This window comes from Lontra canadensis, unplaced genomic scaffold (genome assembly GCF_010015895.1).
Source record: "Lontra canadensis isolate GAN:19392208 unplaced genomic scaffold, GSC_riverotter_1.0 scaffold138, whole genome shotgun sequence".
In the NCBI taxonomy this organism is placed as follows: domain Eukaryota; kingdom Metazoa; phylum Chordata; class Mammalia; order Carnivora; family Mustelidae; genus Lontra; species Lontra canadensis.
The window spans coordinates 3,353,657-3,378,286 of record NW_022631132.1 but is presented as its reverse complement, the minus strand read 5'-3'; the positions used below and the strand labels follow the sequence as shown (position 1 = coordinate 3,378,286).

The following is a 24,630-nucleotide window of genomic DNA, read 5'->3' as shown; positions in this document are numbered from 1 at the left end:
TCCACTCTAGTCTATATATCCAAGAGAAATGAAAACTAATATCCACACAGATGCCTTTACAAAAGTTCATAGCAACATTGTTCACAATAACCAAAGGGTGGAAACAAGTCCTGTCTTGGGGCACCTGAGTGGCTCAGTGGGTTAAGCCTCTGCCTTCAGCTCAGGTCATGATCTCAGGGTCCTGGGATCGAGTCCCACATCAGGCTGTCTGCTTGGCGGGGAGCCTGCTTCCCCTCTCTCTCTGCCTGTCTCTCTGCCTACTTGTGGTCTCTCTCTCTCTCTCTGTCAAATAAATAAAAATCTTTAAAAAAAAAAGGTGGAAACAACTCAAATGTCCATCAACTGATAAATGGGCAAATAAAATGTGGTATATTCATACAGTGGAATAGTATTGGGCAATAAAAAGTCATGAAGTACTGATAACTTCTACAACATTGATATACCTGGAAAACATTATGCTGCATGAAAAGCACCAGTGAGAAAGACCACATATTGTATATGTCCTTTTGTATGAAGTCCAGTATGGGAAAGTCCATAGAGGCACAAAATGCATTAGTGGTTGCCGGTGGCTGGTAGAAAGGAAGAATGGGGAATGACTGATAGTGTGTATGGGGTTTCTTTTGGGGTAATGAAAATTTTCTAGAATTTGGGAGTGGTGATGGTTGTACAACCTTGTAAATATACTAAAAATCACTGAAAAATTGCTTACTACTTCCTCTTAAACAGATATAAACAGATGGTATAATGCTCTAGAATTCCACTTACCAACTTAAGGCTGAGATATAAATGCAACTCACTTCTTCAGATTTCCAGCAGGAGGCAGAAAGACTGTGTGCCTTGGTGTCTCCTAAAAGTATATTCTTGTTTACAAACGAAATTCAAAGGGGATAGTAGATGATGTTTTTAAGATGATGCTTAAACATTGTTTACAAATTTGTCATTCCCCTCCTCCTGTGAGAAAACTGTGTAACTCTCTTTAAAACGATTTTGTGTTTAAGATGTATTTAAAAATACCAACTCTTAAAAATGGAAAAGCCTCTTTACATAGAGCTGTAATTGCTTAACAACTGTCAGCATCTACATATTTGAGAATTTTCATTGCGTGTTAAAGATTGATTCATTCAAAAGAAGTGGAAACAGAATACTGAATATATAGGAAAGAAAGAGAGCAGGAGCTTTCTGGTAGAGTCGTGATTTCCTAGGTACCATATTTGGATTTCACAAAAGTCATTACAGGATCTTAGGCTGTTGGCATAAAAGAAGGGCAGCGTGGTACATCATCCATCTTTCGCCCTTCAATTTTTGATTAGTGTAGACAAAGCAGTAAGTAGAGGGCATATTTAAGTTATGAAGAAGTATGGGCATCCCTCTGGTGAGAAGTAGGGTGTAATGAAAGGATTCTGGGAGACCTCTCCCTTGGGAGCATCTGAATGATGAGTCATTATAAAGAAAGCAGAAAAGGGGCACCTGGGTGGCTCAGTGGGTTAAAGCCTCTGCCTTTGGCTCAGGTCATGATCCCGGGGTCCTGGGATCGAGCCCCGCATTGGGCTCTCTGCTCAGCGGGGAGCCTGCTTCCTCCTCTCTCTCTGCCTGCCTCTCTGCTCACTGTGATCTCTGTCGAATAAATAAATAAAATCTTAAAAAAAAGAGAAAGCAGGAAACAAAAATCAAACACCTTAATCAGTTCCTCTGTTCTTATCTGTTGTTTGAGTTAACCCCATTACAGAGGTGTGGCAGGAAGGCTTTGCTCACAGCCCTGTCTGAGACAACCATGGTGCGGGAAGGCCAACAAAGTGCTGAGAAACAGAGAAGGTGACTGGTTAAGAAAACCCAAATAGTTTCCTCTTCTTTGACAAAACCCAGATCTTTGTGAACCTAGAACGCCATTGCAAATTCTGCTTTCTTCACTTTAAAAAGGACTGGATAGAGCTACAGAAAGTCCAGAGAAGAGTGGTTTTGAAACTCAGGCTAATAAAGATATATATTGATTGTGTAACAAATATTAGAAATATAATATATATAAAGAGATGTATTATAAGGAATTGGTTCATATGATTATGGAGGCTTACAAGTCCCAAGATCTGCAGGGTAAGTTGGCAAGCTGAAGACTACTCGAGAAAGCCGATGATATTCTACTCTGAAGATTGGCTTGAGATCCAGAAGGAGCTAATGTTTCTGTTTGAGAGTAAAGCCAGGAAAAAGTTGATGTCTGAGCTCAAAGGCAGTCAGGACGAACTCTCTTTTACTTAGTGGAGAGTCAACCTTTTATTTTTATTTCTTTAAAGATTTTATTTATTTGTCAGAGAGAGTGTGCACAGGCTGGGGGCAGAGGAAGAAGCAGGCTCCCGGCTGAGCAAAGAGCCCAGTGTGGGACTGGACCCCTGGACCCTGGGATCATGATCTGAGCCCAAGGCAGATGCTTAACCCACTGAGCCACCCATGCATCCCAGAGGGTCAACATTTTAATTCTATTCAGGTTTTCAGCTGATTGGATGAGGTCCACTCACATTATGGAGGGCCATCTGCTTTATTCAGTCTACTAATTTAAATATTAATCTCAGCCAAAAACACCCTCATAGAAACACCCAGAATAATGTTTGACCAAGTAGCTGGCCGCTTGATGGCTCAACCAAATTGATACATAAAATTAACCATCACTAGTGGTAAATAGGAAATGAACCCTAAATACTTATTCTCTTGATTCCTCATGTTTTTCTCTTTCCTGTACCATTTTTGCTAGTCTGCACTTCCAGAATTCTGCCTTGATTTCCTGGAGTTTCTCTCCTGTTCCTTTTACCAACTCTTTCCCCCACTCTCTGTATTCTGAGTGGCTGATGGTAGTTCTACTCTAAACTAGATGGACTACTCCAAACCACGTTGCTACTCCAAATCACTTCATTCACGGGTTTATTAACTCCAGTTTGGAGACCCTTGCTGCTAACCTCACTCTCTAGACTGGCTCTGTTAGGCACTGATGCTAGAATAATTTAAGATCCAGTCTACCAGATCTTTTGGCCAGTGATTTAAATTGTTGGCTGTCACCTACAAGAGGGAATCCAACAGTTGATTTCATTTCCCTAACCCAAACCCCCACTGTTCACAGCTTCCTCTTTTCCCCTGTTGTCTCTTTGCTACTACTATGTTCACTTAGAGTATAAACATAACAAGTTTGTGTCCCTCATCTCTTGCTTTACTTTTGGTCCAATTTCATAATTTTAACAGAATTAGACTTTAGAGAAAAAGATAAATTGGACTATATAAAATTTTTAAAATTTTTGTGCTATTGACAATATCATCAAGAAAATGAAAAGACAACCTACAGAATGGGAAAATGTTTGCAAATATATCTTATAAGGCACGGTATCCAAAATATATAAAGAACAATGACAACTTGGGACACCTGGGTGGCTTAGTCGGTTAACTGTCTGCCTTTGGATCAGGTCATGATCCCAGGGTCCTGGGATCGAGCTCTGTGTTGGGCTCCCTGCTCAGCAGGAAGTCTGCTTCTCCCTGTCCCTCTGCCCCTCCCCCTGTTTGTGCATTCTCTCTCACAAATAAATAAAATCTTTAAAGATTAAAGAAAACTGACAACTCAACAATAAAAAGATATATGACCCAATGACATAATGGGAAAAGGATTTGAATAGATATTTCTTTAAAAAAAGACATACAAATAGTCATTAAGCACATGAAAACATGTGTCATTAGTAGGGAAATTCAAATCAAAATCACAGTGAAATATCACTTCAATGCACTGGTATGGTTATAATAAAAAAAGACAGTGACCAGTATTGGCAAGGACATGAAGAAATTGAAATGCTCATGAAGAAATTGAAATGCTTATTCATTGCTAGTTGGAATATAAAAAGTTTAACTTCATTGGAAAACTATTTGGACATTTCTCAGGGAGTTAAACATAAAGTGACCATGTGATCCAATAATACCACTCTTAGATATATTGAAAATACCCAAGTGAATCAAAAACATATGTCCACACAAAGTAGTGCATACACATGTTCATAGCAGCATTATTCATAAAGGCTAAAAAGTAAAACTAACCCAAGTGTCCATCAACTGATGAATGGGTAAGCAAAATGTTATATATTTATACAACAGAATATTATTCAGCTATAAAAATGAATGAAGTTCTTATACCTTCTGCAACATGGAGGAATCTTGAAAACATTATGCTAATTAAAAGAAGCTAGACACAAAGGGAAAAATATTGTATGATTCCACTTATATGTAATGTCCAGAATAGGCAAATCTATGGAGACAGAAAATAGAATAGTGGTTGCCAGAGGCTGGAAGAAGAAGTAAAGATTGGGAAGTGACTGCATGGGTGTATGATTTCCTTTTGGGGAGTAAAAATGTTCTGGGATTAGGAAGTGGTGATGGTTGTTCAACCTCATAATATACTTAAAAATATTGAATTGCGAGCATACATCTAAACAAAAGGTTGTACATGGATTTTCATAGGAGCATTATTTATGATAGCCAAGCACTGGAACCAACTCAAATGTCTACCACCTGATGAGTGAATAAACAAAATGTGGTATATCCATGCAGTGGAATATTACTTATTAATAAAAATAAACACTGATTAAAGAAATTAAAGTAGCAGCCCCTGGGTGGCTCAGTCAGTTGAGTGTCTGACTCTTAGATTCAGCTCAGGTCATCATCTCAGGGTTGTACATGAGATCGAGGCCCATGTTGGACTTTGTTATCAGTGAGGAGTCTGCTGGAGATCCTTTCTCCCTCTCCCTCTGCCCCTCCCCCCTGCTTGTGTGCTCTCACTCTCTCTCTCAAAATAAATAAGTAAATGTTTCAAATAAAGAAACCAAAGCAGGCACAAATAAATGAAAAGTTATCCCGTGTCCATGGATCAGAAGTATTAGTTGTTAAAATATCCATACTACCCAAAGTGATCTATAGATTCAATGCATCTAATCCCATTTTTTAAAAAAGAATTTACTTATTTATTAGAAAGAGAGAGAGAGCGCATGAGCAGGGGGAGAGGCCGAGGGAGAGAGACAAGCAGACTCTCCACTGAGCATGGAGTCTGATGCAGAGCTTGATCCCAGGACCCTGAGATCATGACCTGACCTGAAGTCAGATGCTTAACTGACTAAGCCACCCAGGTACCCCCGCCACTATCATTCTTTACAAAAATAGAAAAACAATCCTAAAATCCACAAAGGACTCTAAATAACCAAAGCAATATTCAGCAAAAAGAACAAAGCAGAAGACATCATACTTCCTGATTTCAAAATAAATTATGAAGTGATAGTAATCAAAACAGTATGGTACTGGCATAAAAACAGACATGTAAGAACAACCAGACATGTAGAGCAATGGAAGAGAATAGAGAGCCCAGGAACCCATGCGTAAATAGCAAGTCAGCCAAGACCATTCAATTAGGAAAGGACAGTCTCTTCAATAAACAGTGCTGGGAAAACTGGATATCCACATGCAAAAGAATGAAATTGGACCCTTGTCTTACACAATATACAACCCCCAACTAAAAATAGGTCAAAGACTTAAATAAGACCTGAAATTGTAGAACTCTTTGAAGAAAAAAATAGGGGAAAACCTTCTTGACATTGGTCTTAGCAATAATTTCTTGGATATGACACCAAACGCACAGCCAACAAAAGCATAACTAGGCAAGTGGGACTATGTAAAACTAAAAAGCTCTGTAGAGTAAATGAAACAATCAACAAAATAAAAGACAACCTGTGGATCAGGAGAAAAATAATTTGGAGGCTATGCATGTGATAAAGGATTAAGATCCAAAACGTATAAGGAACTCCTATAACTCAATAACAAAAAAAAAACCCCAAATAATCTGGTTAAAAAATGGAGAAAGGACCCAAAGAGACAGTTTTCCAAAGAAAACATACAAATGGCCAACAGGGATATAAAAAGATGCTCAGGACTCCTGGGTGGCTTAGTCGGTTAAGCCTGTGCGTTCAACTCAGGTTGTGATGCCAGGGTCCTGGGATCAAGCCCCAAGTCGGGCTCCTTGCTAAGCAGGAAGCCTGCTTCTCCCTCTCCTCCTCACTCATGCTCTCTCTCACTATCTCTGTCTCTCTTTCAAATAAATAAATAATGAATGAATGAATGAATGAAATCTTTTAAAAAAAGTGCTCAATATCACTCATCATCAGGGAAATGCAAATAAAAACCACAATGACATATCACCTCATACCTGTTAGGATGGCTATTACTAAAAAAAAAGATAAGTGTTGGCAAGGTGGACAAAAAGGAAAGTAAAAATAAAGAACTCTTAACTCTGTCAAAATTAAAAACTACTGTGTACCAGAGGACACAATCAACAGAGTGAAAAATTAACCTACAGGATGGTAGAAAACATTCACAAATCATTAATCTCATAAGGGGCTCCTACCCAGAGTATGGAAAGAACTCCTACAACTGGACAGCGGAAGAGCAACACAGTTGAAAAAGGGACAAAGAATTTGAATAAACATGTCTCAAAGATGACATACAAATGGCCAAAAAGCATACGAAAAGATGTTCAACATCATATGTCATTAGGGACCTGTAAAAACTGCAATGAGACATGACCTCACATCTATTAGGATGGCCACTATCAAAAAAACAGACACTAACATGCATTGACAAAGATATAGACAAATCGGGACATTTGTTCACTGTTGGTAGGAGCACAAAAGGGTATGGTTGCTGTTGAAAATGATATGGTGGTTCCTCAAAAAATTAAAAATAGATTACTGTATGACCCAGCAATCCCATGCCTGGGTATAGACCCAGAAAAACTGAAAGCAGGATCTTGCGGAAATATTTGCATGCTCATGGTCATAGCAGCATTATCCACAATAGCCAAGAGGCAGAAGCCACACCAATGTCCATCACTAAAAAAAATATGGTCTATACATACAACGGACTATAATTCAGCCTTAAAAAGGACGGAAATCCTTGAATCACTCTCTTGTACACCTGAAACTAATATAACACTGTATGAGAACTCTGCTGGAATTAAAATAATAAACTTGATTTTTAAAAAAGGAAGGAACTCCTGTCACATGTTGCACATGAGTGAACTTCAAGGTCGGTATGCCAAGTGAAAATAAGCGAGTCACAAGAAGACAAACATATGCAGTGTGATTCCGTCTATATGAGGTATCTAACGTGGTCAAATTCATAGAAACAAAATAGAGGGTGGTTGCCAGGGGCGGAGGGGAGTGGGGAAATGGGGAATAGAATTTCAGTTTTGCAAGATGAAAAAGTTCTAGAGATTGATTGCACGACTATGTGAATATACTTAATGCAGCTGAACAGTGCACTTAGAAAGGGTCGAGATAGTGAATTTTATGTTGTGTATGTGTGTGTTTTTTTAAGATTTATTTATTTTAGAGAGAGAGTGCATTTGCATGCGTGGGTGGGGGAGCAGAGGGAGAGAGGAAAGGGTGAGGGGAGGGGCTTAGGGAGAGGGAGACAAGCAGACTCCCTGCTGTGTGGGGAGCCTAGCAGGGGCAGGGCTCCATCCCAGGACCCTGAGATCATGATCTGAATCAAAATCAAGAGTCAGGCGCTCAACCAACTGAGTCACCCAGGTGCCCCTGTTATGTGTGTGTGTTTTTAAACCACAATTAAAAAGTTTAAAAAAGGAAGAAATGCTGGAGGTGCTACTTTACGCAACAGGCAGCAAACTCAAGGATTAATTAGTCACTCAAGAGCTGGTACAGGTTCCTATTGTAGATAAGTTTTAAAAAGGTTTAAGTATAATTATAAGTGAGAACGGTGAAGTGGATTTTTAACAGAATTTGGGGTGTTTGACATTCCAGATCTTTAAAAAGATCACTAAATAGAGGATGATAGTCTGTCAAACAACCTAAGCTTTTGGTGGATGGGAAAAAGAGACTTCGTGACTGGATGGACCACAGCTCTGACAGATTGAAGCTACTACTATGTTCCAATAAACTCAAAAGTCTGCAGTGTGCCAGTTTAATTAATCAATTGCTTAAATAATATTACTTTAATGTAAGTTGGTTGAAACCAAGTGATAACCACACAGAGCTCTGTAAAACAAGCAAACCCAAGCAGTGCTACAGATTTTAAAAAACTGAAAGGACCCTTTTCATTATTTTATGGTTCTATATTTTCATGGCAGATGTTGACATTTTACCATTGTTCCAGAATCAAATGTCAAGTTATTCCTGTTCAGAATTTTCCATTTCCATTTTCAAAGAATTCCATGTGCAGCTGTATTTCTAAGTGAACTCTCTGTTTGCAAAAGCCCAGCATTTCTAAGCAGGTTTGTAAATAGGCTTGAAGGAGGACATGCAGGCACTGGAGACCTGCTTGGGCTAATTAATTCTCTTTTCAGGCATTAGAACCTACACAAGTAGGCCAGCTGGAGGTGAATGTTGCCTTTGAAAGAGATAATTATATGCCTTACCAATTGTTTGCTTTTCCACATCTCCCCCAGTCAGGTTCCCCAGAATTCATAAACTAAGTATCAGGAGAGGTTTTTTCACCTCCCGGGAAACTGAATGTGTAGATGAGCCGAGAAAATAATTGTGGATAATGCAGATAGTTTGAAGGTCTGGGTGATGCATACAAATAATTACAAGAGCAGACTGTGGGCTTCTGCTAAGTATAGCATCTAGAAACTGCGACGGCATTGTGCATTGGTAATTATGCTTCAATTCACATTTTCTTTCCTTTGTTAGTTATGAGATGTTATTCCTTCAGATTTCACACAATCTGCTTTCTTTCCCACAGAATGCTGTGGTAAATGGCTCTCTGTACCACCTCAGGTGTGTAAAAGCAAGGGGTCCCGGCCCCTCTCCCTCCCCGGGGGAGAGCCCACGGCCCCCCAGCAGCAGCGGCAGGAGGCAGTTAGGAAGGACTGGGCTTCGTTTGGTGGGGGGTGTCACCTCTCAACTGGCCTTTCCTGTGCCAAAGCCCACCTTGTCCAGGAGATGGCTTCCCACCGCGCTTTGTTAGGCAAACCCAAGTGTTCATTCTTCCTTCCTGGTTAACGGATTCAGGTTGGCCCTGCCTGCTTCTGGAAGTGGCGTCAGCCTAGAGAGGCAGTTCTGTGTTCCAGGCTGCTTAGCGGGATAGTGGCGTGGACTTTGATGACAATCTGAGTCTCACTGCTACTGGTCTTTTCTTTACAGCCATTTAGAAAACAACCTGTAAAGGCTAGAAGTTTCATGTGCTTCTCTCCTGCCATGCCTAAAATCTTGTTTGTTCTATGCTGTTGGAGTAATGGAGCTTTCTAAAGGACCACAGTTCCTTAATGTCTTTCCTCTTCCAGCTTTATCTACCCCCAAGGGAGAGTCTATATGAGGAACAGGCAAGAATAACTGCTGCTGGGGCGCCGGGTGGCTCATTGGGTTAAAGCCTCGGCCTTCGGCTCGGGTCGTGGTCCCGGGGTCCTGGGATCGAGCCCCGCATCGGGCTCTCTGCTCAGCGGGGAGCCTGCTTCCCTTCCTCTCTCTCTGCCTGCCTCTTTGCCTACTTGTGATCTCTCTCTCTCAAATAAATAAATAAAATCTTTAAAAAAAAAAAAAAGGAATGACCTCTGCTTCCCTTGCAGGAATGGAAGCGGCCCAGAGGGGGGCTGTCTAGTAGCACCTAATTGAGACACAAGTTAACAGGTGTCTCCGCGGTAAAAGCCAGCCGCAGAGACAAAGTTACAGGTGACTTTGCTGACCAGTTCACAGCAGCTCTGGCTTCACAGGTCACTGTGGCTCTGTGCCTCAGGCTCCTGTTGATTTCCTTTCTCATCTTACCAGTACAGCTGTGTTCGTGCCTCTCTACAGGCAAGGAGTTCACGGTGAGCAAGATGCTCTTCAAGGGGAGAGTAGGGAGTGGCTCTTGAAGGAATACATTGACAGAGGTCCCAGACTTGCTCATTGGGATGGGAGTTAGTCCAAAGGGAGAAAAAGTGGGAGGCCCTGATGGGGGCCTCTGGCATTAGTCCCCAGCGGTGAAAGCTAAGCTGCTCTATTCCCACCAGCCCCTTTGTCGCCTTCTCGTGCTGTGGATCCCATCCTATTGCTTGATTATAGTACCAGGGGTCTGGAGTTCCTGATGGCCTCCCTTTCTCTTGCTGTTCTCTGGTCACATGCAAGGAACATCTATGGAGAGGCGAATTGGTCATGACTGAATCTTGCCTCAACTGGTAGAATGAAAGGTTCGCAGAAGGAGATATCTGGGGGGACAGGTACCCAAAGACTGATGCTATCTATGTTGTTTTGGGGCAAGAGAAGCTAGTCTGTAACATTTTCCCTGTTAATACCAGCATCTCCTTCATAAGCCTCTACTGCCCTGGGCCTGTGAGTTTTGGCAACCTTGCTTCCTCTCCTTGTGCGAGCCTGAAACAGAGCAGCTGCCTTAATGCTTTCACAGAGCTTGGGGACTGGAAACACCATCAGATTTTCCATCCTCCTACAGCATAATCCATTTCTGATAGAAACAGCCATGTGGTGGCTGTAAGGGGGCTGAATCAGGAGTGACCCACACCTCGCTTCTCCTGCTGGAAGGCAGCCCCAGAGGAGAATTAGGGGGAACTCTGGTGTATGTCTATGGAGAAGAAGTCGTGGTGGAGGAAATGTCGCTGCCCTGGGAAGTCTAGACCCTCCACTGCCCTGCACCTGGGGGCTTTGGAGAGCTCTCCTTTTTCTGTTTTTGTTAAAATAAACTTTAAAAATTGTTTCAGTTGCACGGAGAAGTTACAAAGAAAGTACAGGGAACTCCTTTGTTGCTCACACCCAGTTTCCACTGTTGTCAGCATCCGACATTGCTCTGGTCCATTTGTCATAAGGAATCAAAACTGATACGTTACTATTAGCTGAACTCCACACTTGATTTGGATTTCATTGATTTTTCCCTAATATCCACTTCCTGTTTCAGGATCCCATTAAGGCTACCACTGGTACTAGGGCTGCCATAATAAAATGCCATGGATGGGCTGGTTCACAAAACAGAAATGTATCTGCTCACAATACTGCAGGGCTGGTTTCTCCTGAGGCCTCTCTCCTTGGCCTGCAGATGGACCATTTTCTCTCTGTGTCCTCGACATGACCTTTTCTTTGTGGGCATGTACTCCTGGTGTCTCCTCCTCTTCTTCTTCCTTTTTAAAAAGACTTTGTTTATTTATTTGATAGAGATCACAAGTAGGCAGAGAGGCAGGCAGAGAGAGAGAGGGAAGCAGGCTCCCTGCCGAGCAGAGAGCCCGATGCAGGGCTCGATCCCAGGACCCTGAGACCATGACCTGAGCCGAAAGCAGCGGCTTAACCCTCTGAGCCACCCAGACGCCCTGTCTCCTCCTGTTCTTATAAGGACACCAATCCTATTGGATTGGGGCGCCACACTCACGACCTCCTTTAACCCTAATAACTTCTTTAAAGGCCTTCTATCCAAAGAAGTCACATTGGGGGATTACTGATTCAACATATGAATTTGGAGGGCACCTAATTCAGTTCACAACACCACTTCTCCTCTCTTTTTGCTAGATTGAGGCTGAGCAACTGTGTTTCTGTCTTTACAGAGGTTGGGGAGGAACTACTATCAGTATTTCCATTTTCCTGGAAGTTTGTCCATATTAAAAAGGAAAAAAAATGGGGTGGTCATTTTAAGGTAAATGGATCATGACAAATCCTGTCCTTTTTGGAAATGGAAGGCTGCTTAGATATAAATTTAGAGGTGAGACTCAGGTGAGCCCCTCTGCTTATCAGTCTGCAATGTATGAGAAACACTGGTGAAAATGAACCTGTCCTGTTCTCAGTAGATCTTTCTTCGCTGGGCTTTGTTGCTCTCTGCCTCTGGTCCTGTCATTCACGTGTATGAGTGACTCTACAGTTTTGAGAACACTGCTGGTAGCCCATGTTTAAACTCGATGCCTCATGTTCATAAAGGCTGTAATCATTTCTGTCACCCAGTTTAGCCCCAAGAAAATGTGTAGGGGAGAAAAGATCCCAAAGTGATCCTTGAGGGAGTGATACCAGTGAAAATGGCAGAGTGAGGACCTCAGAAATGTGCCTCCTGCATCAGGAATAAGAAAACTGTCAAAAGATGTTGGATGTGGTACCACACACACACAGGAATATTATTCAGCCATAGAAAGAATGAAATCTTGCCATTTACAGCGACATGGATGGAGCTAGAGGTATAATGCTAAGTGGAAGAAGTCAGAGAATAACTAATACTATTTGATTTCCCACTCATATGTGGAATCGAAGAAACAAAACAAATGAGCAAAGGAAAAAAAAGAGAGAGGCAAACCAAGAAACAGACTCTTAACTATGGAGAGCAAACTGATGGTTACCAAAGGGGAGGTGGGTGGGGGGATGGGGGAAGAGGGGGATTATTAAGGAAATTTTAAAAATCTGTATAGAAAAAGAAAAGGAGTATGGGAGAGACTCGTACACATAGTAAAATGAAAGTGCTGGGAAAAAATGTCAGAATTAATTTTTTCAGAACTTTGGAAATTAACCAAATACTTTGGAAATTGACCAAATACTTGCCGCAATCAGGGAGTGTGTTCTATAAGAAAAAAATGTCTGGCTAGGTGAGAACAGTGAGCTTTGTGGCCTCGTAACTTCCTTTATTCCCGTCCCAGACTCTCCAGCTCCCTAGTAGCCTTGAAAAACAACAGCTGACCTTCTCACCTTGGCAGCCAACAGAGGGAGCAAAACCAGTATGGAGCTCTTTCAAAGACTCATTCCCCACAAACGGTCTATCTGGTGGCTCCCTGGAAGACTCCACTTGCAAGTGTGTCTGTATTTGACCTGACTCGGAGCTTATTTCGTGTGAAAAACTTTTCCCCATGAGGCATTTGTCAAAAGCAATTTGTGAGGCAATTGTTTAACTTCCTGGCTGTCTGGGAAGGTGATAACAGTTGTAGAACACAACAAGCTAACCAAAAACTTTTAAAAATCAAGCTAGGGGATGAGGTTTTGAAAAGCTCTCTGAAGATATTCCTGGGAATCTAGAAGGCCATGTGCATGCTCAGGGAGGAGGCCCTAAGCTCTCACCTGTGTTTGACTTGAGGCTGCAAGGGGGCTGAAAGCAGAAAGTGGAATTGCTTGCTGGCGCGTAGGATGTGGGCCTATCTCACACATAGCCCCTCAGCCAAGACTGGTAGACTTGTTGGTTTCCATAGTTTAAAGAAATTCCTGTTCAGGGGGTTAACTGACCACCAAGCCAACTGAGCAGAGATTTTTAATGGTCATACAAGACGAAGAATACAGACTTAATCACTTCAGGAAAATCACTGAATAAGCAACAGCAATCACCAAAGACAGCAACAACATCTTCCTCTGGGGAGGGGAAAGAATTTCATTTCCAAAGTTTTTATATTACTTAAAATGCCCAGTTTTCAGCAAAATATTACAAGATAAGCAAAGAAATGAAAAACCGTGGTCCATACACAGTATAAAAAGCAATAAACAGAAACTGTCACTGAGGAAGCCCAGACATTAGATTTATTAGACAAAGAGTTTAATTCAGTCACTTACAGTATGTTCAAAGAACTGGAGTAAAATATGTCAGACTGTCTAAAAGAAAGTATAATAATGATGTCTCATTAAATAGAGCACATTAATTAAGAGATAGAAGTGATGAAAGGAACCAAATGGAAAAAGAGAATGAGATCTTGACATTTGTGACAACCTGGATGGACCTAGAGGATATTATTTTAAGTGAAATAAGTCAGAGACAAATACCAAATGATTTCACTTATATGAAAAATCTAAAAAACAAACGAACAAATAAATAGCAGAAACAGGTCCATAAATATAGAAAACAGACTGTTGCCAGATGGAGGGGAATGGGGGGGATGGGCAAAACGGGTGAAGGGGAATGGGAGATATTTATTCTATTTACAGAACGAATAAGTCATGGGGAAGAAAGCTACAGCATAGGGAGTATAATGTATGGTGTTGTAATAGCGCTGTATGGTGACAGATGGTAGCTACACTTGTGAGCACAGGATAACAGAGTTGTCGAATCACTATGTTGTACACCTGAAAGTAGTGTGTGTCAACTATACTTTGCTCCATAAAAAAAGAACCCAATGGGGGCACCTGACTGGCTCAGTCTGTAGAGCATGTGGCTCTTGGTCTCAGGGTCATGAGTTCAAGCCCCATGTTGGGTGTAGAGATTACTTAAAAAAAAAGTAAAGTAAAAAAAAAAAAACCAAATGGAAATTCTGGAATTGAAAAAGACAATAACTGAAATGAAAAATTCACTAGAGGGGCTCAACAGTGTGTTTGATCAGAGAACTTGGAGATAGGTCCAATTAAATTATCTAGTTTGAAGAACAGAAAGAAAAAAAGAATGAAAAATAACAGAACCTCAGAGACCCGTGGGGCACCACCAGTGTACCAACATATGTGTACCGAGAGTCCCAGAAGAAGAGAAGAGAGCAAAAAGCGGGAAGAATATTGGAGGAAGTAATGGCCAAAAACCTTGCAAAATTTGATGAAAAACATTAACTTGCACACCCAACAAGCTCAACGAACCCTAATCTGATTAAACTCAAAGAGATCCACACCTAGACACATCAGAGCCAAACTGTTGAAAGATAAAGACAAAGTGAGAATCCTGCAGACAGCAAGAGAAAAAGTGATCCAAACTGTAACATGCAATTCCCGATACGATTAGCAATGACTTGCTATCAGAGACCATGGAAACCCTATTACCTGTATGAAGGCAGCGGCATGACCTAATCGAAGTGCTGGAAGAGTCCGTCAACCAAGAATTCTAAATGCATCAAAACTATACTTCATAAAAAAAGAAGCAATTAAGACATTCCGAAATGAATAGAAACAAAGAATTCTTCACTGGCTGGCCTGCCTTCCAAGAAATAATACCAAAGGGCATTTTTCAGGTTGGCATGGAAGGACACTAGACCGTAACTTGAATCCATATGAAGAAATAAAGAGCCTCAGTCAAGTTCGCCCCGTAGATAAACATCAAAGACAGTATCTGTGTATCTTTGGAACTTGTTTTTCTCCTATCTGATTTAAAAGACAGCTGCATAAAGCGGTAATTATGAATCTATGTTCATGGTCTCTTACTGTATAAAGACGTAAAGTAGAAAGGAAGGGAGAGCCAATGAAGTTTTATGAGAGGAAAGTTTTTGTAAAATATTACAATTAAGTTGATATTAATACAGACTAGATTGTTATAAATTAAGATGCTAATTGGAATCACCAGAGCAACTGCCAAGAAAATAAGTCTGTGTCATTATGCCAACCAGACAGTGATAGGTTACTTTCCTTACATCTTCTCTCTGCCTGTAGCATGGTTTGCTCTCTCCCTTAGCTCCCCCGTGTTTTCCCTCCAGCGCTGCGGCTAAGTGAGAACCTTCACCGAGCTGGGGGTGTGGAGGGCGGGAGACAATGTGCATTCTGCTGTAGGCACATCTAAGGTAAAGGGACTCATTATGCTCGATCTTGTATTAGTCACTGGCTAATTTCATCTGAAACGAATTGAAGTGAAAAGAATTCTTTGGTGGAATTATCTTTCACGGGTGAGGAAGTTCCGACTGGAGGGGTGGCCTTCCTGGGCCCCTCTCTCCACCTCACTCAGGCCGGTCACACGCAGGCCGTACCTAGACTGCGTCAATAACACACACACACACGCATATATATATATATATATATATTTATGAACGATATATAAGTTTACAGCATGTCTGTTAATGAATAATATATATTTTATTTATATTTAATTCATTTATATAAATATTATATTAATATATGTTATATAATATATAATACTATACATAATATATATTAAATATATACAATACATATACTATAAACAAATATATAATATAAATATATGTTTATTTATATTATATGTAATGATATACTTGCTGTAAACTCTGTAATATTATAATAATATAATAATATAGTTATAGTAATAGATATATAGTTTATAGCATGTCTGTGAATATAGGCATTCATTTGAAGGAGACTGGGCACTAAAGGATTTTCAGAGAAAGTGTCTGTATGAGGTACACACAGAGGCTCAGTACAGCTTAGAAGGACACAGTGAGCTGATGAAAAGTAGGAAAAGTAGGGTTCGCTACTTTTCACGGGCTTCAGCAGCTTTGTGCTGACAACCTTTGCTGATCGCTTCCCATTGTATGCTCCATTTTGCTTTTTACTTGCCTCCGCCCCCTCTCCCAAACGCTGGGTGAGTGATTTTGGTGTTTTGTTCCCTCTTAAAAAAAAAAACAAAACATTTTCTACCCCAAGCCCGCAGTACTCCATACTACCCTATGGTTTGAAGAGGAAGGAGAAATTTCTATTGTGTTCTTGCCTTTCCTTCCTGCTCCGCGTTCCTCCCCTCCTCTTCAGGCTCAGGAGGTTGGCTCAGTCCCTCGGACAACGGGCTGTGGCTCAGATTTCGGCAGTCTGGCACCTTGTCAGGGCTGTGAGGCTCTGCTCACACTGGGATCAGAAAGGTCTAGAGACAACCAGGAAGCAGGTCCCATTTAGACGTATTTGATGTAAAGGCTTTTTCTTTTCTCCCCTTTCTGTTATTCTTTCCATTGCAAAGGCCAGACCAACAGGCAAAGCGTGACCACAATAGGTGATCAGTGTTGGGTGAGGGAGTGGTCAGTATCTGTGCCAGAAAAAGTGGCAGGTGCCAGCGGAAGCCTGGGTGACTGTTGCAGGGAGGAATACGGTAGATAATGTGAGAAGTCAAGGTAGGCTGACTATTGGCCTTGGAAAGTAGGACACTGTTAACAGGTCCCATAGTCTGGAGGTGATTAAGAGTTTGGTTCCCCAGCAGGGGAGCCAGCAAAGCTGGCATCATGGACTAGAGTGAGGGCTCAAGCTCAGGGAAGAGGTACAGTTCTGGGGACCAGAACTGGGACACAAGGAGGGCCTGGAGCTCAGGACAGGGCGTGTGCAGAGCCGTAAAACCTCTGCTGTGCTGCCTTTCGTTCATCTTGAGATCCCCACGTGCTAGATGCAGGTGATGAGCTAGATGCCGAGTACCCAATGACGACGGGGACGGGGTGGTCCTGGCTTTGGAGAGTTGGGGAATCCAAATGGCCTCAGCTCTACTACTAGCTGTGTGACCTTGGGCAAGTCACAGAATCACCTTGTGATTCAGTTTTCTTGACTGTAAAATGTTTCCGAGGCTGCGGCAGCTCTGGTGAATTTCCAATCTGGTCGGAAGGAGCAGACATGTGGTCGGTGAAGGGGCTGGTTCGGAAGATCCTTTCACACAGCAAGCAGAGGTTGTTTTCTCTCCACTGCTATATTGTGAAAACTTTCAAACACATAAGAAAGTTAAAAGAAGGGCAGAGCAAACACCAAATGCCCACTGCCGGGGTTCTATAGTGGTGACGATTTTGCTATATTTGCTTTAGCATCTGTCTGTCCATCCTTGCACCCACCAATTAAAGTAAGTTGCAGACATCCGTGCACTTCACTCCTAAATGCTTCTGCATGCATATCATTAACTAGAATTCAGTGTTTATTTATGGTACTTTTTGTTTTTGAGGTAAACTTTACATAGAATAACATGCACAAATCTCGAGTATACTACTCGATGAGTTGTGGCAAATGTATACATTCATGTAACCCGAACCTCTAGCAAAATACAGAACATTTCCTTCACCCTTGAGGAGATCCCTAATGTTTCTTTCTAGCCAATCCCTGTTCTTCTCCCACACCCCCCCTTTATTAGTCTCCTAGGGCTACTGTTACAAATTATTACAAACTGGATTGCTTGATACAACAGAAACTTATTCTGTCACAGTTCTGGAGGCTGAAAGTCCAAAATCAAGGCGTTAGTAGGCTCCTGGTCTCTCTGAAGGCTCTAGAAGAAGCTTTTCCATTTGTTTGTTTTAGCTTCAGGAGTTACTGGCAATCTTGGTGTGCCTTGACTTAGAGACACAGCACTCCAATATCGGTTTCTTTCATGACATGGTATTCTGCTTGTGGATGTCTGTTTCTGCCTCTCTTCTTATAAGGACCCCAGTCCTTTTGGATTAGGGCCCATTCTAATGATATTATTTAAACTTCATTTTATTTGCAAAGACCCCATTTCCAGATAAGGTCACATTCACAGGTACTGAGGATTAGAAATTCATCTTATCTTTTGGGGAGACATAATTCAACCCATAACACGCCCCTAGATGGCTGCTGCTATTTTGATTTTTTTCCGTCATTGATTTTGCCTGTTGTAGAACTTCATATAAATGGAATAATGTAGTATATATTGTTTTGTGTGTAGCTTCTCTCATTCAGCATGTTTTTTGTAATTCATCCACGTCATTTCTTATTTCCTGTTCATTGCTGAGTAGCATTCCATTATATGGATGCACCACAGTCTATCAGTTCTTCCACTGATGGGCACTTGGGCTATTTTTAGTTTTTTAGCAATTAAAGATAAAGTTGCAGGGACACCTGGCTGGCTCAGTCAGTAGAGCATGGGACTCTTGGTGTCAGAGTTGTGAGTTCAAGCCCCACATTAGGTGTAGAATTTACTTCAAAAAATAAATGAATAAAATTTGATCAAAACCCCCAGAGAAATAGAAAATCTTTAAAAAAATAAAAATAGAGTGGCTATCGGGGCGCCTGAGTGGCTCAGTGGGTTAAGCCTCTGCCTTCGGCTCAGGTCATGATCTCAGGGTCCTGGGATCGAGCCCCGCATCAGGTTCTCTGCTCAGCAGGGAGTCTGCTTCCTCCTCTCTCTCTGACTGCCTCTCTGCCTACTTGTGACCTCTCTCTGTCAAATAAATAAATAAAATCTTTAAAAAAAAATAGACTGGCTATGAAATTTCAGAGTCAAATTTTTTTTGTAGACATTCTATTTCATGTGGGCAAAATCCCAAGAGTGGAATTGCTGGATGATGGGGACAAAGGAGGGAGGAAGAGAGGGAGGAAGTAAAGGCAGAAGAGAAAGAGCAGGGAAGGAATATCACTTTTAAAAACTGGGCCACAAGTGCAGGACTTGCAGCAAGTTGATGTTGAGCCCCAGGGTGTTGGGGGGAGCTTGTTACCACTCTGCTGATGAAGCTGTGTTTGGAGACAGCGCCGAGCCTCTAGCTGGAATCAGACTGATGTTCCCGCTCAGAGTAGAGGAAGCCAAGAGAGACTGGAATTGGACCTTTGTAGATGACCTTAGAGCGGTGGTCAGGAATTAAGATGCATTTGTCCCGAGCTGTGCCTATACCATCAGCACCCCCACACCCTGCACCCATGTTTTATGGATACTGCCTGTAGTGACTGGGGTCCATGTGTTTCAGGGCTTCTTTTCTTTTGAAACATCACTTACTATTTCTGTGTCTGATATGTATTTTCTTTTTTTTTAAGATTATTTATGTATTTATTTGACAGACAGAGATCACAAATAGCCAGAGAGAGAGAGGAAGGGAAGCAGGCTCCCCACTGAGCAGAGAGCCAGATGTGGGGCTCGACCCCAGGACTCTGGGATCGTGACCTGAGCCGAAGGCAGGTGCTTTAACCCACTGAGCCACCCAGGCACCCCTGATACGTATTTTCCAACCAAAGGTCCTAGAGGCTTAAACTAAATCATATTCTGGTTTCCAAACGTCACAGTAGTGGCACTGGTGTGGCCACGGTCTCACGGAAGAAAGCAGCAGGTGAAATTAAGAGGAAGCGTAGTGTCCGGTTCTCTGGTAGTTACTTTGTGGGGCTCTCGGGCCACGCCGCAGTAAAGCGGTCCTTGCAGACTCTCGGGCTGCTGGCTGGCCTGTGCCGCTGGCCACGCTCCAGCTGGTTGACTGCAGCCGGCCCTTGCTGCAGGCCACGCTCAGCCCCTCTCTCCGCATCTCATTCCTCTGACTCTCCTCCTGGCTGGGGTCCAAGTGAGCACCTCTCTTTTCTTAACGAGCTCCGGGGAAGAAGGTTCCACAGCCTCCTTTGACAGCTTATACACCAGAGCTTTATAATATTGTCAAGCAGTGCCTTTCTATTTCTACTACACCTCATTTCCTCTTTTCCTGAATCAGTGGAAATAGAGATGAGGCAGCCCCTGCCTTCTCCCATGGCAGCCCTTCTGTCCGCTGAGCCTCTGCAGGCAGTTTGGGGCATTAGGCTTCACACTTCTTTCTAGGAAGGACAGAGACTACACCTTAGTGTCCTGCCGGTCCGAGGTATTACTAAAGGTGACTGAATAACTCCCTTGAGAGCTGAAGTGACTCTTTTGGTTACTTGTCCCAACTGGACTGTTAACCACACTAAGCCTTCTCCAAGTTTGCATTCAGTTAAACCCTTTTGCACAAGCCGGAGAAGGGCGGTTCATTTTCTTGCTGACCGGGCAAAGTTCATTGCTCTGACACTCACCTGTCTGGTCCTACTTACTATCTAGCTCCGTGGACTCATGTCTGATCCATGATTCTGGAAACCTGCCTGCTCTTTTCAGTATGGGCACCTCAGTGTTTGTGGCTTATACTGACAGGAGCTTTACTTTACCTTTTGTGTGTGTGAAAGATCTTTTAGATTATTATAGATTATTAGGGGAGGGGGGGCACAATCCAGGGCCAGACTATGATAAGAACTGATACGGCACTGGCCATGGGGACCACACATATTTGATGTAGATGCAGATAGGTTTTCTCAGTTTGGAAAGATGGTGTAACATAATGGTTAAGAATATAAACTCTGGTGTTGGACAGACCTGGGTTTGAATGCCAGCACTACTACTTACTTGCCTGTGATTTAGGACAATCACAGCTAACTTCTCTCCATGCCTCACTTTGCTTTATTTGTAAAGTGGGCGTGAATATAATATTATCTGTCTGAATGGATAAGCAAATTATGGTAGATCCATACATTAGAACACTATTCAGCAACATAAAAAATGTCCTAAAATGACAAATTTTATGTTATATGTATTATGCCACAATTTAAAAATTAATAATGTAGGGGCACCTGGGTGGCTCAGTGGGTTAAAGCCTCTACCTTCAGCTCAGGTCATGATTTCAGGGTCCTGGGATCGAGCCCCGCTTTGGGCTCTCTGCTCAGCGGAGAGCCCATTTCCTCCTCTCTCTCTCTCTCTGCCTGCCTCTCTGCCTACATGTGATCTCTGTCTGTCAAATAAATAAATAAAATCTTAAAAAAAAGTTAATAATGTAATATACCAAAATCATTGAGTTGTACCCTTGAAATGGGTGAATTACATTGTATGTGAGTTATATCTCAATGAAGTTGTTTTAAAAAAAAAAGAACGGGCTGTTCATACCTTGAAGCAGTTGGATAAATCCCAGAGTCATTACGCTGAGTGAAAGAAGCCAGACAAAACAGAATATATGCCATATAATTCTATTTATATAAAACTCTAGAAAAATGCATACTAATCTATAAGGACAGAAAGCAGATCAGTGGTTGCTTGGCAGGGGGGATGGGAAGGGTCAGGAAGGAGGGATCACAAAGCAGAGCAAGGAAACTTTTAGAGATGATGGAAATGTTAATTATCTTGATTACAGTGATGGTTTCATGGGGTGTATACATATGTCTAAGCTCATCAAATTTACACTTTAAATATGTGCAGTTTACTGTATGTCAATTATACCTTTGAAAAGCTGTTTTACAAAATGGTGCTTTTTTCATATGGCTGGTACAAGGTTGAAATGAGGCAATGAGAGAAAATGACACACGGTGAATGCTTCATAAATCATAACTTTAAAAAATCAGATATACAAATGGTCAATGAACACATGACAAGATGCTCAACAGCATGAGCTCTCTGGGAAAAGCACATGAAAACCACAGTGAGATTCCTCTTCACAGCCACTGGAATAGTAATAACAACAAGTGTTGTCCAGGTTGTGGAGAAATTGGACCCCTTGTATATTGCTGATGGAAATTTGCAATGGTGCAGGCACTCTGGAAAACAAATTAGGTCTCCTCCAACATTTAAACATAGAGTTAACATGTGACCCCCTCGAAGGAATATACCCATGAGAACTGAAAACATACACGCACCCAAAAACTCATACACAAATGTTCACAGGATTATTCGAAATAGCCAAAAAATGGAAACAACTCAAATGTCCATCAACTGATGAATGGATAAACAAAAGGTTGCATATGCATGCAATGGGCTATAACTGGCATGAAAGGGACTGAAATATATGCTACAACACCGGCAAACCTTGAAAGCTTTATGCTAAGTGAAAGAAGCCAGTCACAAAAGATCACGTATCCAGAATAGGCAAATCCATAGAGACAGAAAGCAGATTGGTAGTTGCCTAGCGCTGGAGGGGTTAGGGCGAAATGGAGTGATCAGTAATGGGTACTGGATTTCTTTTTGGAGTGATGAATATGTTCTAAAATTAGAGCGTGGTGATGGCTGCACAATTCTGTGAATATACTGAAAACCACCAGATTATACACGACAAAAGGGTGATTTTATGCTCTGTGAATTATGTCTCAATAAAGCTGTTATTTTAAAAAGTCACTCAGCCAATAAGCATTTATTAATTATTTTCTTTGTGCTTCATAGGAAGCGAATGTCCCTAATGCTAACATCTACTATGGAGCAATGTGAACATGGAGCATTTTTATCCAGAGGAAATATTTTTAGTTTTTGTTGAACATGTTGGAAGTGTGAATGAAAGAAGTGGAAACTGAAAACATATTTGTCATAAAGTTTCCTGCAGAATATAAAGTGGTTTTTTTTTTTTTGTAGCCTAAAGCCTTGCTACTCAAATTGTGGTCAGTAGCATGAGTACCACCTGGGAGCTTGTTAGAAATGCAGAATCGTGGGTCCCACGGAGACTTACTGAATCAGAATCTGCATTTTAACAAGATCCGCAGGTGTTTGGCATGCACATTAGAGTCTGAGAAGCACTAGCCTGAAGGTTAGCAGGATGACTTCATGACACTTTAATTTGCCTTGCAATCAGTCAGTAAGTGAGATGATGACAGCATATTTAATATTATATTATGTTGAATATTCTCTATATAGATTAATCATAGATGTAATCATAATCCTAAAAAGTGAAGGTGAGTCCATTTGAGTATAATTTCTGTCCTTTTAATCTATTACTTTCCATAGCTCTTTGTAAAATCCTCTAATATATTTCTTTGCAGTGATAATATTTTCGTGGTAATTTGTCATGACATTGATTAATATTTGCCTATTTCAAGAAGACCCACCCACTTAGTGGACTGCAAAAAAAAAATCTTGGAATTTTAAATTTAAAGTATGGGTACAAAGATAATTTGTGGTTTTAAGGTTAAACTCAGTAGTAAGAAAAACTCTTTGGTTTTTAGTGTGTTGTTTAGTATGATAAGTAGGTAAGTTATATTACTCAGTTAAAAGCTGTTCATTTTCAAAGGATTGTTGTGTCCTTGTTAAATTGCTAAATTACATTTTCAACATTATGGGACTGCTCCTTCATCTATGTAAAAACTAAGATAAAATGACAGACTGGTTTTGTAAAATAAAACTATTAGGTACATTAATTTGAGCAATATTTGGTAACAGTATATTTCGTATATTTTGGAGAAGGGACACATAATAAACTTTGAAAGCATTTCTGATGTATCAATCATATGTATGCATCTTGTGAAATTCAAATAATTCTCTTCTTGCCTTCCTATAGTAATATTATGCCTTTTGAATATCCATTTGGATAATAAAATGGTTTTCTTGATCTTCTTATATTGCTGGAGGTTTTATTTTACAATTCACCTGCAGGAGCTCTCAAGTATGAGCATCTGGCTATTAATAATCACAGAGTAGGTCAGAACCTGTGTTCATTTTTTTCTCTAAGTTATTGTGGCATAAAGAGCATATGGTTTATTTGTGGTTTATTTTAGGTATCCTTCATTAATATGGTTTGATAATATATATGGACACATTTCTGCTTCTTGCCTTTGCTTTCTTTCGGCCCATCACTTTTCAGAGGAAAAGAGACAAGTTACTCTTCAAGAATTACTCTGTTTTGGGGTGTCTGAGGGGTGTCATTAAGCATCTGCCGACGCTCAGGTCATGATCCTGGGGTCCTGGGATCGAGTTCCGCATCAGGTTCCCTGCTCAGCAGGAAGCCTGCTTCTCCCTCTCCCACTCCCCCTGCTTGTTTTGTGTTCTCTCTCTCGTTGTCTCTCTCTCTGGTCAAATAAATAAATAAAATCTTAAAAAAAAAGGACTTCCTCTGTTGGGGTAATCCATGGAGACTGTTGATGGTCTACAACATGGTCTTCCTCACTCACTGTGAAGAAGATTTAGGAATATTATAACTATCTTATTTTGCTTCATCTATGTCTAAAGTCTGAAAGAGCTCCTTCAGTAAATATAGAATAAAAATTCCATATGAAATGAAACTATTGAGTTATTGTTTGATCGGCAGTGTTTATCTTTTCTTAGTCTTGCATAAGATACCAATGCAAAAATTAAGAAAAAAAAGAGAAAAGGGGTGCCTGGCTGGCTTAGTCACTATAGTGTGAGACTCTTAATCTTGGGGTTTTGAGTTCAAGCCCCACATTGGGTGTAGAGATTAGTTAAAAATTTAAAAAAAAAGTTTTTTAAAATTTTATTTTTTAAAAAATATTTTATTTGTTTGAGAGAGAGAGAGAGTGAGAGAGAGAGCACAAGCAGGGGGAATGGCAGGCAGAGGGAATGGGAGATGCA

The 24,630-nt window shown here is 41.2% G+C and overlaps 1 pseudogene; it reads right to left on the bottom strand.

Moving 5' to 3' along the window:
• The window catches only part of LOC116858548, a 47,059-nt pseudogene extending 29,850 nt beyond the window's left edge, over nt 1-17,209 (bottom strand).
• Nucleotides 17,210-24,630: the final 7,421 nt, after the last annotated feature.